This window comes from Diplotaxodon limnothrissa, linkage group LG23 (genome assembly GCF_057381915.1).
Source record: "Diplotaxodon limnothrissa isolate DT_005_m linkage group LG23, D_limnothrissa_male_GT1.1, whole genome shotgun sequence".
In the NCBI taxonomy this organism is placed as follows: Eukaryota; Metazoa; Chordata; class Actinopteri; order Cichliformes; family Cichlidae; genus Diplotaxodon; species Diplotaxodon limnothrissa.
The window spans coordinates 43,505,119-43,519,142 of NC_140617.1; the positions used below are offsets into that span (position 1 = coordinate 43,505,119).

Sequence of the window (14,024 nt, forward strand, 5' to 3'; positions counted from 1 at the left end):
AATTTTTAACCAGGTCTTCCCATTAACACCTGACCTGTCCAGAGGGTCAGTCAATGAGCTCGTCAATAGCTTCAATGCTAACATGTTAAATGTAATGGACACTATTGCTCCCATTAAGGTGAAGGTTATCTCTGGAAGGAAAAAGTCTCCATGGAGAAACTCCACACTGGTGAAAAAAGAAAAAAGAGAGTGTAGGAAAGCTGAGCGCAGATGGAGAAAAACAAACCTCCAGGTTCATTATGACATTTATAAAGAGAAACTTCACAATTATAATTTACAACTGAGGAATGCAAGGAGGTCCTACTTCTCTGACATCATCACTAAAAACAGCCATAATGCTCGGGTCTTATTTTCTACAGTTGACAGGCTAACAAACCCTCCTGTGTCAGTGGCAGCTGAACTTCATTCGACCATGGCCTGCAATGACTTTGCCAAATTCTTCACTGAAAAAATCCAAAAAATTAGACAAGCAATTGGTACATCAACAGCAGATCCAGGATATGTACTGTGTCCACCAAAAAACTGTTTAAACACCATGAAACAGTTTCAACCTATTAACAGCAAAGACCTGGAGGACATCTTAGGTAAACTGAACTCCTCCTCCTGCTGTTTAGATGTCCTGCCAACAAGTTTTTTCAAAAAGGTCTCAAAGACTTTAGAGCCAGACCTGTTACAGATCGTCAACTTTTCTTTATTATCAGGTGTGTTTCCAGAATCACTAAAAACTGCTGTAATCAAACCTATACTGAAAAAGGACAATCTTGACAAGACACAAATGAACAACTACAGGCCGATCTCAAATCTCCCGTTTTTAAGTAAGATCATTGAAAAAGCAGTTTCTCAACAGCTCAGTTACTTCTTAAAACAGAATAATTGCTACGATGCCTTCCAGTCAGGTTTTAGACAGAACCACAGCACTGAAACCGCTCTGACCAAAGTGTTTAATGACATATGTCTGAATACAGACAGTGGAAAAATGTCAGTCCTAGTTTTACTGGATCTCAGTGCAGCATTTGATACAGTTGACCACAACATATTACTCAAACGACTGGAGAACTGGACAGGTCTTTCAGGAACTGTACTAAACTGGTTCAAAACATACGTAGAAAACAGGAAATACTTTGTATCAATAGGTAACTTCACATCTGAGCAGACAAGTATCACATGTGGAGTTCCCCAAGGTTCCATCTTGGGACCCCTTCTGTTTAACATCTACATGCTCCCACTGGCACAGATTATAAACAACAACAAAATAAACTATCCCAGCTATGCAGATGACACACAAATATATATCACAATGTCACCAGGAGACCGAGGCCCTGTACAGGCTCTTGGTAAATGCATTGAGGAAATCAATGACTGGTTGTGCCACAATTTTCTCCAGCTAAACAAAAACAAAACTGAGGTAATAGTCTTTGGCGCCAAAGAAAAACGATTACAGGTCACCAGAGAACTTCAATCTATACATCTAAAAACCACAAACCAGGCGAGAAATTTGGGTGTAGTGATGGATGCAGACCTAAACTTAGAAAAACACATTAAGACAATAACAAAGTCAGCTTACTATCACCTCAAGAATATATCAAGGATAAAAGATCTGATGTCTCAACAGGACCTGGAAAAACTAGTCCATGCATTCATCTTTAGTAGGCTTGATTACTGTAACAGCATCTTTACAGGTCTACCTAAAAAAATCAGTCAGACAACTACAGCTCATTCAGAACTCTGCTGCTCGAGTCCTCACTAAGACCAAAAAAGTGGACCACATCAGTCCAGCTCTGAGGTCCTTACACTGGCTGCCTGTCCGTCAGAGGATAGACTTTAAAGTTCTGATGCTGGCCTATAAAGCTCTGAATGGTTTAGGACCAAAATACATCAATGACCTCCTGACCCAGTATGAACCATCCAGATCCCTCAGGTCATCTGGATCTGGTCTTTTATCAGTTCCCAGAGTCAGAACCAGACACGGAGAAGCTGCATTCAGCTTTTATGCTCCTTATATCTGGAACAAACTCCCAGAAAGCCTCAGATCAGCTGAAACACTCAGTTTATTTAAATCCAGGTTGAAGACTCACCTGTTCTCAGCTGCATTTGAATAAAGCACCAAATCCACACTTTAAGCTTAAATTTCAAAACTTACATTTAACTACTGATTTTATCTACTGTTCTGATTTTATCTGTTTTGATTTTATATACTGTTTTGTTTGTTTGTTAATTAGTTAGTTAGTTTATTTGCTTGTTTTAATCAATTTTAAATCATGCTTTTTATTTGTTCTTGTTTCTAATGTCTCTGTAAAGCACTTTGAATCACCTTGTTGTTGAATTGTGCTATACAAATAAACTTGCCTTGCCTTAACAAAAACTAAGCCAAAAGGCAGTTTCTGCACTTTTTTCACAAATGTCAATATTTTTTTATTTACTTATTTTTAAAACATGTGGTTTATTGAATTGAAAAAAAAAATAGCTGCAATTGTTGTAACGCGAGCTATGAGAGACTACCTGCATCTGCACCTGTTGTCACTGGTCCTCACATCATGTTTGCAGCATGTTCTGAACCACAAACAGAGCAGTGCTAACTGGTGGGCTGGTGATGTAGACACTGATGCTAGTTAATTTAAGGTGGGGCTGCTGAAATGTTTAAAAGCTGAAGCCCCCAAAGTTTTACTTGTCTGTGACACAAATGAGCTCCAACCTGCTCAGGTAGAATTTAATAACAGCTGAGCTGCACTAGACCTGGTCTCTGCTCATCTTGACTCCTCGTTTGGTAAGAACTTTTTATTTGTATATTTAAAATCTTTTATAGACAACAGGCTTATTTTGAATAACTCGATCTCCTGCCACACTTATACTCACATTCACTAACCAGATATGGGCTTTAAAACATGCATCATCTGGGTTCTGTGACCATGAATATCGTGAATAAGAAATGTGCATGCACAGGCAGAGGCCTATCTTTTTTTATTTATGTTCAAATAATGTTCAATTTTAATTCCCCTTTAGAGCATTTCATTTACTGAAGACATCTTCACCACCTGCTGTTCCAGACGACTGACTCGTGCCTGAACTCCTGCAGGTTAATCAACCAACCACTGATCAGTAAAGCAAAAAATACGGTAAGTGTCCTCATTTGGAAAAGTTTGCTTAAAAGTTTCATAACTTTCTAATATAATAATTACATTTAACAAGAATGTTGTCATGACTGAGTGCAATGACCGTTTCCCTCTGTAAGGTTCAATGTGTGGATGCAAGTAGAGAAGTTGCCTTTAGATACACCTCATGAACTCATCAACTGAGAGTTAACAAATCATCAAATTTATTTAAATTACTTAATTTGTTGTTCATTTTCACTTGTTTACCATATCTACCATATGTAAGTAAATGATTAAAATTGCCTGTTTTAAAAATATCCAGTAATACTCTAAAAAACGTACACAATATTATTGTTCAACATGTCCTCCAGTGCCTCTGATAAGTTTCAAAATATTTACTGAAGAAAAAATTGACTGGTTTAGATGTTGAATTTTTTGAAGCTGTTATATTGATTTTGATTTTCTTTATTTTATCATTTAATGATTTAAAAGACTACATTAAAGTAACGACAGCTGTTTTTGGTTATTTTTAAATGATGGTTGGCGTTTACTAGATGACCCTCAAGCACCAGGAATTCCTTGCTTACGGCCACACATTGAACCGTAAATGGCGACGTAGACGCGCAAATTATTTTCTAGAGTAGATAGCGAGCCAAAATTAATATTTCAACTGAGGGGTGCTTTGCAGACATATTTTCAGGCACTTTCCAATAACCTGCAGTCTTTACGGTGAGGACACACAAACATTAACCCGACTGGAACATAACTGTATGAAAATATATCACCTGTATTTGTGTTCGCTTCGTAGTTACACTGTTTAAAACAACATATTAAACCAAACTGCGGTAATTACCTGTCCAGCAGAGAGCTCAGGTAAATTCTTTCTGTCTGCTTTGCTTTATCAGAGATCGTCTGTCTTTTCCTTCCGACTTGTCTCTCCGCGCTTTCTGCTCAAGTCAGCCCCCTCCTCTGCCGCGCATGCCCGACGGGGTCTGCGCAGCGCGTGCACCACAGGTGTGGAGAAGTACTGCTTAGTGTTGCAGTTTCAAAATAAAAGCTGCCAAAAAGCGAAACATGCTGCCTTCAATGTTTCAAACCATGTTCCAGGGTTTTTAGTTCACCATGTATAATGTTAAAACAAGAAAATAAAAGACAGATCTGAACGTTTGAAAATGTTTTGGAAAAACTCCATAAAGAATAGATGAAAAACACTGAAATTATCCTTTTATTTATGTTGATCCATTAAGTTGGTTCATTTTTTTGTTACATAAGTTGTTTTTAAAGTTAAACTTGTGTGGGTTTCTATATAAGTCAATAAAAAAAAAAAAGCCATTAAAAATGAAAAGTAAACTCTGCCAAAGAAACTGAGAGGTTCTGGAAGCGTGGAGTTCAGTTTGCAAATTTATCTAATGCAAAAAACATCTATGAATAAAACTTTGTTGGCCAGCAGCTTTTCAAAAAGACAAAAAAGAAAAAAGCTGGTCATAAAAAGAAGCTATTATCTGGGGGGAAATAATCATTTGATCCCCTGCTGAGTTTGTAAGTTTGTTCACTTATATTAAATAATCAGTCTCTAATTTTTTTAAGTATTTTCATTTTGATGTAATGAGACAGAATATCAACCAAAATTCAATAAAAAATATATTTGCTAAAATAAATGAATTGATTTATATGTCACTGAGTGAAGTAAGTATTTGATCTCAAACACAACTTAGTACTTGGTGGAGAAACCCTTATTGCCCAGCACTGCGGTAATATGTTTCTTGTAGTTGGTCACTGGGTTTGCTCACATCTCAGGAGGGATTTTTTTTCCACTCCTCCTTCCACAAACTCTCTAAATTCTTTAGATTTCTTTGCTGCTGTTTGGTAACTTTAAGCTTCAGCTCCCTCCACAGATTTTCTTCAGGACTGAGGTTTGGAGACTGCCTTAGCTCCACTCCATGTCCTTGTGCTTCTTCTTTAGCCACACCTAAAGTATGCATCAGTGGTATGTTTTAGGCCATTGTCATGCTGGAAGACCCATCGATGACACATCTTCAGTCTTCTGCCTGAGAGAAAGTGGTTCTTGTCCAAGATTTTGCAGTACATGGCTCCATCTACTGGCCGCCTCAATGTGGCGAGGCGCCCCACAGTATAATGTTTCCACTTCTGTGCTTGACAGTGGGGATGGTGTTCTGTGGGTTACACTCAGCATTTCTCTTCCTCCAAACACAGTGGGCTCAGTTCATGCCACAGAGTTTTTGATTTCAAATGACCACAGCATTTCCCCCCAAACCTTCTCTCAATCATTTAGATGTTTACTGGCAAACTTAAGACTGGCCTGTAGTTTTGGGCTGATCCAACACCTTTCTCATGATTATCCTCACCCCATGAGCCAAGATATTACATGGAGCAAGATAAGAGGTCTTTGGTCTTGACCATGACTTTTCTTGTCCCTGAGGTCCCTTGCCCGAGTAGACCTCAGTAACTAATCCTTTTACACTTCTTCAATCTTGCCCATGGTGGTGGAGATGGAGTTGGAATGGAAGAACTTGGTACTGTGGACAGGTGTGCTTTATACACATAATAAACTGAGATTGGGAGTATCTGTAATGGACTGATTGATTGACTGTAATCCAGTCTGTGGGAACCAGAACTCTTGTTGGGTTGTCGAGGATCAAAAACTTACTTCACTCAATTATATGCAAATCAGTGAAAAGAAATCATGTACTGTGTTTTTTTTCTGTTGGTGTTCTTGTCTCTCTCCAGTAAAATAAAACATCCACAAAAGTTAGAGACTGTTTATTTCTTCATAAGGGAACAAATTTACAAATTCAGCAGGGGATCAAATACTTACTTCTGCCACTACAGTGATGACGCTTTTGTTGCATTAAATTCTTGATCTGGAAAATGTTCCTGTTTTTCTCTCTCCAGGAAACAATGAGGATCATGTTTACCTGTTTGCTGCTTGTGCTGCCCTTTGTTACTGGACTCTCAAAACCAGCCAATCTTCAACCCAACCGAATTGAGAAGCGACTGAATGAAACAAATTATGAAAAGTTTAGACGACAGCATGTAGATGCCAAGATGAGCGTGAAAAAATGTGATACAGAAATGAAAAAAAAGAAAATATATGCTGATCGAAACAAATGTAAGGATGTTAACACATTCATCCTCAGTGATTACAAACAGGTCAAAGCCATTTGTAACGGTCAAGGAAGATATGATCAGACGAATGGCACGACAAAGAGTGTAGCAAAGTTTCGCATTGTTAGATGTGACCTAAAGAACAATGGAGCCAGGAAACCCAAATGTCAGTATAAAGGCACACTTCTCACTAACAGAATAGTTGTGGTCAAATGTGAAGGAAAGTTACCTGTGCACTATTGTGGTGATGAAATGACCTTTGAATCCAATAATGCAACTATAGGAAAAATCCCCATGCGATCTACTTCTGTACCCACAAATTTACATTTCTGAGATAACAAAAGAGCAACATTTATCATCAGCTCTAACTAAACGTCGCTGGAAACGTCTTCTTCATTATACGTTTTTATTTGAGTCTGTCTTAGCAATAAGTATATACATTTTTTAACATGTGATCAACCTCTATTTCTTCACATGTTACATGAAATAACATAAAACTATTATTTCCTTCTGATGAGGGAATTTTATATTCATCCCACCAATACCGACATATTAATTGTACTGACTGTAGGATGCTGTGTAGAAATAATCTCTTAGATCCAGCTTGCTTCTAATAATTTTTTTTTTATCTGATCACAGAATAAGCATATAATAAAAGTCACTTTTTGGTGTTTGTTGGTTTTTATATATTTATTTTTTAACATTTGGAGCATCACCAGTTACAAGACTCACAAGCTGACAAGTTCTTATTCAGCGCCCTGTCTCTTGTTTCTTTTGTTTTTAATGTCATCCAATTTTTTTGTTTTCATTTTGGCATGCGATTCATTTCTAAGACTTTTCTAAACGTCTAAACGTCGTTGCCATAACGGAGGGGGCTTGAGCATTTGCCCCTTTCCTCTTGGACGTCCCAAGAGCCCTGTTCTTGAGGCATTACTATTTTTTAATCTGTGTACATGTGCTGTCTGTGCCCCTCAACAATAACATTTAACTAATAACCCCAATTTTGCTAAATAAAAGGATCTGGCTTCCACTAGTCACATGATGCCCATTAACTAATTCTCGACTTTGACGGCAGAGGGCATTGGTTACGAGATCACAAAGAACATGCACATTTTTTGCCGCCTGGGTGGTGCGGAGCTGTAAGCGAAACACACAAAGTAATTGGGAGATGCAGACTGGTGCAACAAAAACCAGTAAGTAGGTGTAGAGCGTACACTGTAGTCTATAGCAGCGGTCCCCAACCCCCGGGCCACGGACCGGTACCAGGCCTTGAGTCGTTTGGTACCGGGTCAAGAGAGTTGAAGCTCGTACCGCACAGAAAAAATAAATAACTTACATTATTTCCGTTTTATTTATTATCCGACTCTGAACAGTGTTTTATTTGGAAAAAGACTGAATTCTCTCAGTTACTTCAGTCTATGACTGACTCTTGACGCATGTCAAGATACATTAGTTAATATTAAACCCACAAACTAGCAAAATTAGTAAAAAACAGATGTCTTTGGAGGGTTTCTTTGCAAAGGAAAAAAGGCCCAGTGAGGAGACAGAAGAAGAGTCTATGACAACTACTAAGAAAAAGAAAGCTGCATTTAACAGACAACAAGTGGATATATTGCAACAAGTGATTCCCATGCACCAAGCCCGCTCTGCATAATATATGTGGAGACCAGCTCTCCAATGAGGCAATGAAGCCTTCAAAACTGCTTCGTCACTTGGAGACATTAAAAAACAAGCCTTTGGACTAGTTTAAAAGAAAAAAGCAGGAACAACAGGGACAGAAGCCATTACTGAGGGCCTCCACAACAACAAATACAAGTGCACTGAGAGCATCATACTTGGTGGCTAACCGTATTGCTAAGGCTAAAAAGTCATTCACTATTGGTGAAGAATCGATCCTTCCTGCCACTAAAGACATTTGCTGTGAACTTTTCCCCTTAATATTGGTATGATCCCAGCTCAGGCACTGAGCGAGGGGGCGGGGCAGCTGCTGCCTGCGAGTGCGCTGTTGGAGAAGCGCAGCGAGGCAGACAGAGAACTGAAGTTTGACCAGGTTCCAAAGCAAATCATTCGTACTGTACAAATAATGTAAATATGACGGTGCATCACAAAAGATTGATATCAAACTGATCACTTGACCCATATTACGTTACTTGCTCTTCAAGTGAATCAACAAAAGGTGAAATGAAAAGCCGAACAACAACAATGCTGTTTCTTTAGAGAGTCTCAGCTTACATGTGTGTTTATTTCATATTTTCAGTTGTTTCCCTCCACGGCTAAATAAATCGGTTTCAGTTATGCACTGATATACAAGACTGGACATAAGGAGCTTCTTTCAAAGAAAAACTCTGGTAGATGTTATTTTATATATTATGCTTTGTATGTTGTTCAGTATATTTCTATGCAAAACAAAAGGAATTTCAATACACAGCAGTACATTCACAGTTGAAACCAGATATTTACATACACTTTATGGAAAACACAAGAACATTTTTTTACTGTACAACATCAATTTAGAGTAAACTTGTTTTGTTTTGCATAAATAAATATTGAAATATATTTTGAATTGGTTAAAGAGAGAGAGCTGTCTCTTTTTTATCACTTTCACCAAATTTAGGAGCACATATACACTAAGTTTATTGTTAATTAATAAGAAAACTCCAGACGATTCCATTCTGAGCTGAAGAAGCTTCTGATAGGTTGGTGGCACACCTGTGGATGCATATAAGGCAAAACACAGAGCCTGTTTCTTTGACATGGGAACATCAAGAGATGTCAACCAAAACACCTGGAAAAGAACTGTGGAGCTCCATAAGTGTGGCTCAGTTTGAATACAATTTGGTGCCATTTACAATTAAGAAATACAGACAGTTTCTCTCTTTACTCTTAAAGTTAACAAATATGTTTTTTATATTTATCAACATAAAAAATAAACATTTAGTCTGATTTGATGTTACAATTAAAAAAGTGTTTTTGTTTTTATCTGAAGAGTTTGTAAATATCTGGTTTCAACTGTATATTTGATGATGTTGGTGTTTGGTTTGATTGTCAGCACAAAGAGGGAGAGAGAGAGGACAGAACAGAGATGAACAAGAGCAGGTGAGACACACATGTTAGTCAAATGGTTGTTTACCAAAAGTATCAGCGTATCATAGGTCCTCATGTATCTCGTACCTAGTGTTTCTTTTTAGGTTTGTTATTTTTCAAATTCTGTATTTATTAAGTTTTGCAGGCTTGTTTGCACAACAAGGTTAAATAATTATCTAAACTTTTCTCAATCTAAATAGTGGACTTTGGTAGAATTAAAAAATAAGTGTAGTGCAGGTCTATGATGATTTTTAGTGCTACTATCATCTAGTTCTGATTCTGGTTCTGTCTTGGTTAAATCCTAAGTAGTCCTGCTTCTGAACTGTTGTAGTCCTGTTTTAATTCCGGATCAGTTCTGGGTCTGGTTGAATTGGGGTTTAGTCCTCGTGTCTTGATACAGCCCCGACTTTGTTCTGCCTTGCTGCTTAATTAAAAAACTACTTTAAGGTGTCCTGCACATGTGATATATTTTTCCCTATATGAATATGAACTCAAAACAGAGCCAATTAATCTTTCAGTCATTTCTTCCCCCCCACCCCCCAAGTCCCAGATGCATACTACCCTTTAGGGCTAAGCCCCGGGTGTATCAAATGTCTGCCTCTGCTCTGCTCTACAACAGAATCACAAAGGTGTCTCCAATAAGCTGCAGAGATGATTGTTGTTTTAATTTTTTAACGGTACACAAGCAAAAAATTAGAAGAGAGGTCATGAAGTTTCTTACTAAACAGTAGCGCCCTCTGCAGTTTGTGTGTGGAAGTGCAAAAGCTTACAGCACCTGGTATTCCCAGGCGGTCTCCCATCCAAGTACTGACCAGGCCCGACCCTGCTTAGCTTCCGAGATCAGACGAGATCGGGCGTGTTCAGGGTGGTATGGCCGCAAGCGAAAGGTCAGCTCAGAAACGGCGTTTTTATACATGCTGTAATGACACATACACGCTTACGTTTTTGTTTTCTATATTTAAGTTAAAATGTCCAAACGACAAAAATGTTGGACTTCCAAATCGACCCAACACACCGTGTGCTCTCTGTCACTTTAACACTGTGCTGTAATCAACGAACATGTCTTCTTATCGTGATGTTACTGCGGGAAAAGCATTTTTGCAGCTCAATTTGAAGCTGCAGTTACAGTTTTTTCTGAATGCTTAAACCCTAACTGTGATTCCTGTAGCACAATCTCTAAAACTATTCAGACTTATAGCAAAACCACTCACTGAGTTTGCAAAACTAAAAGCACAAAAACTGCTTTGCACTCAGTTTGCAATTTTGTAACACACACTTTGCAAAACTGTAGGCACAATTCACTGCACAACACTCAATTACCAAATTTCCAACACACTCCTAGCAAAAGTATACACATGTATGGCTATCATTAACACTAACTTGCCAACTGTCTGGCACACTTTCACATGTGAAAACTTTTTTAGATAATTCGTTCACTTTGCAATCAGCCTAAGCACTATGATACAGGTAAGCTGTGTGTGCGGAGTACAATGGAGGGAGCAGAAAGAGTGAGAAGTAGAGGAGGCCGAGGAAGAGGACGTGGAGGTGAAGAAGTAGGATGAAGAGGACGACAAGGACAAGGAGGAGCAAGAGGAAGATGAGGAGGGGGGAGAGGAAAATGAGGAGGGGGGAGAGGAAGGGTAGGAAGAGTAAGAAATAGAATTACTGATGACATCAGAGCTACAATAGTGGACCATGTAATCAACCGTGGAGTGACCCTGAGGGTAGCTGGCCAACGGGTCCAGCCTAACTCGAGCCGCTACACTGTAGCAAGCACCATAAGGACATCTTGAAATGAGAATCGGTTAGTTGTGTGCTTAGTAGATGATGGCTTGTGTGTACTGTTTGATACGGAAACACCACTTTTACGAAGGTGTGAAGAGTTAGTCTAGCTGTGTTTGCTTTTGCAAGAGAACTACAATGTTTTGATGATTGGGTGACAGGTTTTCTTATTTGTGTGAAGAGTTTTGCAAAATTAGCCAATAGTTACAAAAAATGTGCTTAAGCAATCAGAAAAAACTGTAATAACGAAGGTTTGCATGTTGTCGCTGTAACATATGAAGTTTAGCACAATAATATAGATCAAACTGTGAGACATTTGCCACCAATAAAAGGTCTTTTTCACAGCTTTGCTTTCGCTTACGGCCATACCACCCTGAACACGCCCGATCTCGTCTGATCTCGGAAGCTAAGCAGGGTCGGGCCTGGTCAGTACTTGGATGGGAGACCGCCTGGGAATACCAGGTGCTGTAAGCTTTTGCACTTCCACACACAAACTGCAGAGGGCGCTTCTGCTCCTGCTTGTGCTAAGAGGCATGAGAAGTTAACATTTATGGGTGATAAAATCCTTTTTCTATATTTTTAACATGAGAATATCAGTTTTCCATCTTGTGTTCCAGAGTAATCGGACAAAAGACAAACGTAGAACAAGGAAAAAAGAGGCCAAGTGTCTCACCTATAAAACAAAATAGAATAGAATAGAATAGAATTCAACTTTATTGTCATTGCACATGCACAGGTACAGGGCAACGAAATGCAGTTTGCATCCATCCAGAAGTTCTTTAGTGATATAGATATATTACAATATATATTAGCAATAATATAGATATGTGAGTATATTACAGAAATGGGTCTATTATGGTATGTTATAATGTACACGGTATGAAGTATGTTGTGAATATTCTATAACTATAAGTATGTACAGGCTGTAGTGAGTACAAGCTATGTACAGGATATGAACAGGATATAAATATGAAAAACTATACAGAATATGAAATAAATAACTTTACAGAATCTGGGATATACAGCTATACAGAAATGTGAACTATGCAAGTTGTAAACAGTTGTAGGATTAAAGATTATCGAATGTACAGAATGATTATTTACACAGAGCTATACAGTAGCTGAAAATTACTGTTTTCTGAATAGTCTCACACAGATAAACATTTGCAGGGAATACCTTTTCCTTCAAAACAAACGTCACAGACTGTGTTTTTCTTTACTGATTGTATTTGAGTAGAAACTCAGATTAAAATGGCATGAGTGCTCATAAAAGGATTTAACTGTAAAAGTAGGTGTAGTGGATCACTTTGCATAGATGTAGATAAAAGTGCAGTAAGCAAAGACTACAGTGGTCATTGAGCAGCTGTTCCTATAATGTGAATCTGGGATAAAGGCAGAGATTATTTGTTTGCCTTTGTTTCCTGGTTCTTTCTTTCTTATCCAAATGGAAAAAGAGAGCATAAAAGTACTGTTTACAAGCAGCTTATCTATCTCATTGTGCCCACTATCATAAAATCTTGGTTGACTGAGCACTGAGCCATCTACCACTCGAAATTGAACCTGTGTGGGACAACAACAAAGTCCAGTATACTAAGTTTCAGTAATGTGGAGTTTTTTCTGTGGAAGATGTAAATCTAAATAGATGTCCTATTGTATGCATAATATACCACTGAAATTTATAAAACAACTTCTAAAAAAAAATTTCAATTTATTTTAGATTTTCTCAAATCCAAACAGCGCTAAAAGCATACACACAGTCAAATATTTTTCATACGAGGTGCTGAAGGTTCTGCAATGTTCTGTCAGTGCGCCCCAGGGCAGCTGTGGCTACAATGTAGCTGCCATTACCAGTGTGTGAATGTGTGTGTGAATGTGTGAATGACTGAATGTAGTGTAAAGCTCTTTGGGGTCCTTGGGGACTAAGTAAAGCGCTGTACAAGTACAGGCCATTTACTGTGCGTGTGTTTATGCTCAAGTGTATGAATAAATTAGTCAGTTTGAAACAGTTGCAATTTAAACAGTAGAAGAGTGGCACTATATTTATATATTTATAAAGAATTTCAAAGAACAATTAATTGATGGTCAAAGCAGGTTTATTTAATTAATATCCAGATTTCCAATTAGTTCCGAATTGATTCAGCAGCAAATCACATCACCAGTCACTTCAAGGCTGTATGTATTATTGTAAGGTAGACCCTACAATAATACATACAGAGAACCCAACAATCATATGACCCCCTATGAGCAAGCACTTTGGCGACAGTGGGAAGGAAAAACTCCCTTTTTACAGGAAGAAACCTCCGGCAGAACCAGGCTCAGGTCGGGGCGGCCATCTGCTGCGACCGGTGGGGGTGAGAGACTGAAGACGTTTGTTGTAGGTCTGATTGAAGGACTGATGTGATGGTAAGTTGTCTGCTGCTCCGCTTTGAATATTGAGAGATTAGTTGATGGATTTCAAGCCAAATTGTGCCCAAGTTTAAGACCACATTCATTGCTTTTTTTTGTTGATGTTATTGTTTTGGGCTTTTTTGCCACAAGAATTTCTAGCTCCCCTAGAATTCTGGCCACCCAAACGATGATTGCTGCTGAGAGAACACAAGGTTTTGTCCCCCTGTACTATTCATGTCAGTGCAGGGGGTTCTCCTTGAGAGGCCAGGGTGGAAAAAGGGATGCTTCAGAACCTCCGAGGGTGTTATGCGCTGATTTGCATCCAAGGCCAACATTTCTTTGATTAGCCTTACAAATAATGATTGGCCATTTTCCGGTCCTCGCCTAACTTTCAGCAGTTTTTCGAGGTCATCGAGACACTTAAGTTTTATATATCGAGTTTCCTTTGATCGATAATGTGTCTCGTATTGAAATTGTTCTTGGGTCTTAAATGTCCAGCGCTGTTTGTTGTAGTTATCCTCGATGAAGTAGCAGTCAGTGTACAGGCCAGACTCT

At 38.5% G+C, this 14,024-nt stretch overlaps 2 non-coding genes across 2 annotated transcripts; one reads left to right on the plus strand and one right to left on the minus strand.

The window, feature by feature from the left end:
• Positions 1–10,062: 10,062 nt before the first annotated feature.
• On the minus strand, positions 10,063–10,181 carry LOC146608804 (5S ribosomal RNA). Its single transcript, XR_014905265.1, has one exon. It is a non-coding gene; the product is annotated as a 5S ribosomal RNA (ribosomal RNA).
• Positions 10,182–11,436: 1,255 nt separating this feature from the next.
• On the plus strand, positions 11,437–11,555 carry LOC146608805 (5S ribosomal RNA). The gene has a single exon (XR_014905230.1). It is a non-coding gene; the product is annotated as a 5S ribosomal RNA (ribosomal RNA).
• Positions 11,556–14,024: the final 2,469 nt, after the last annotated feature.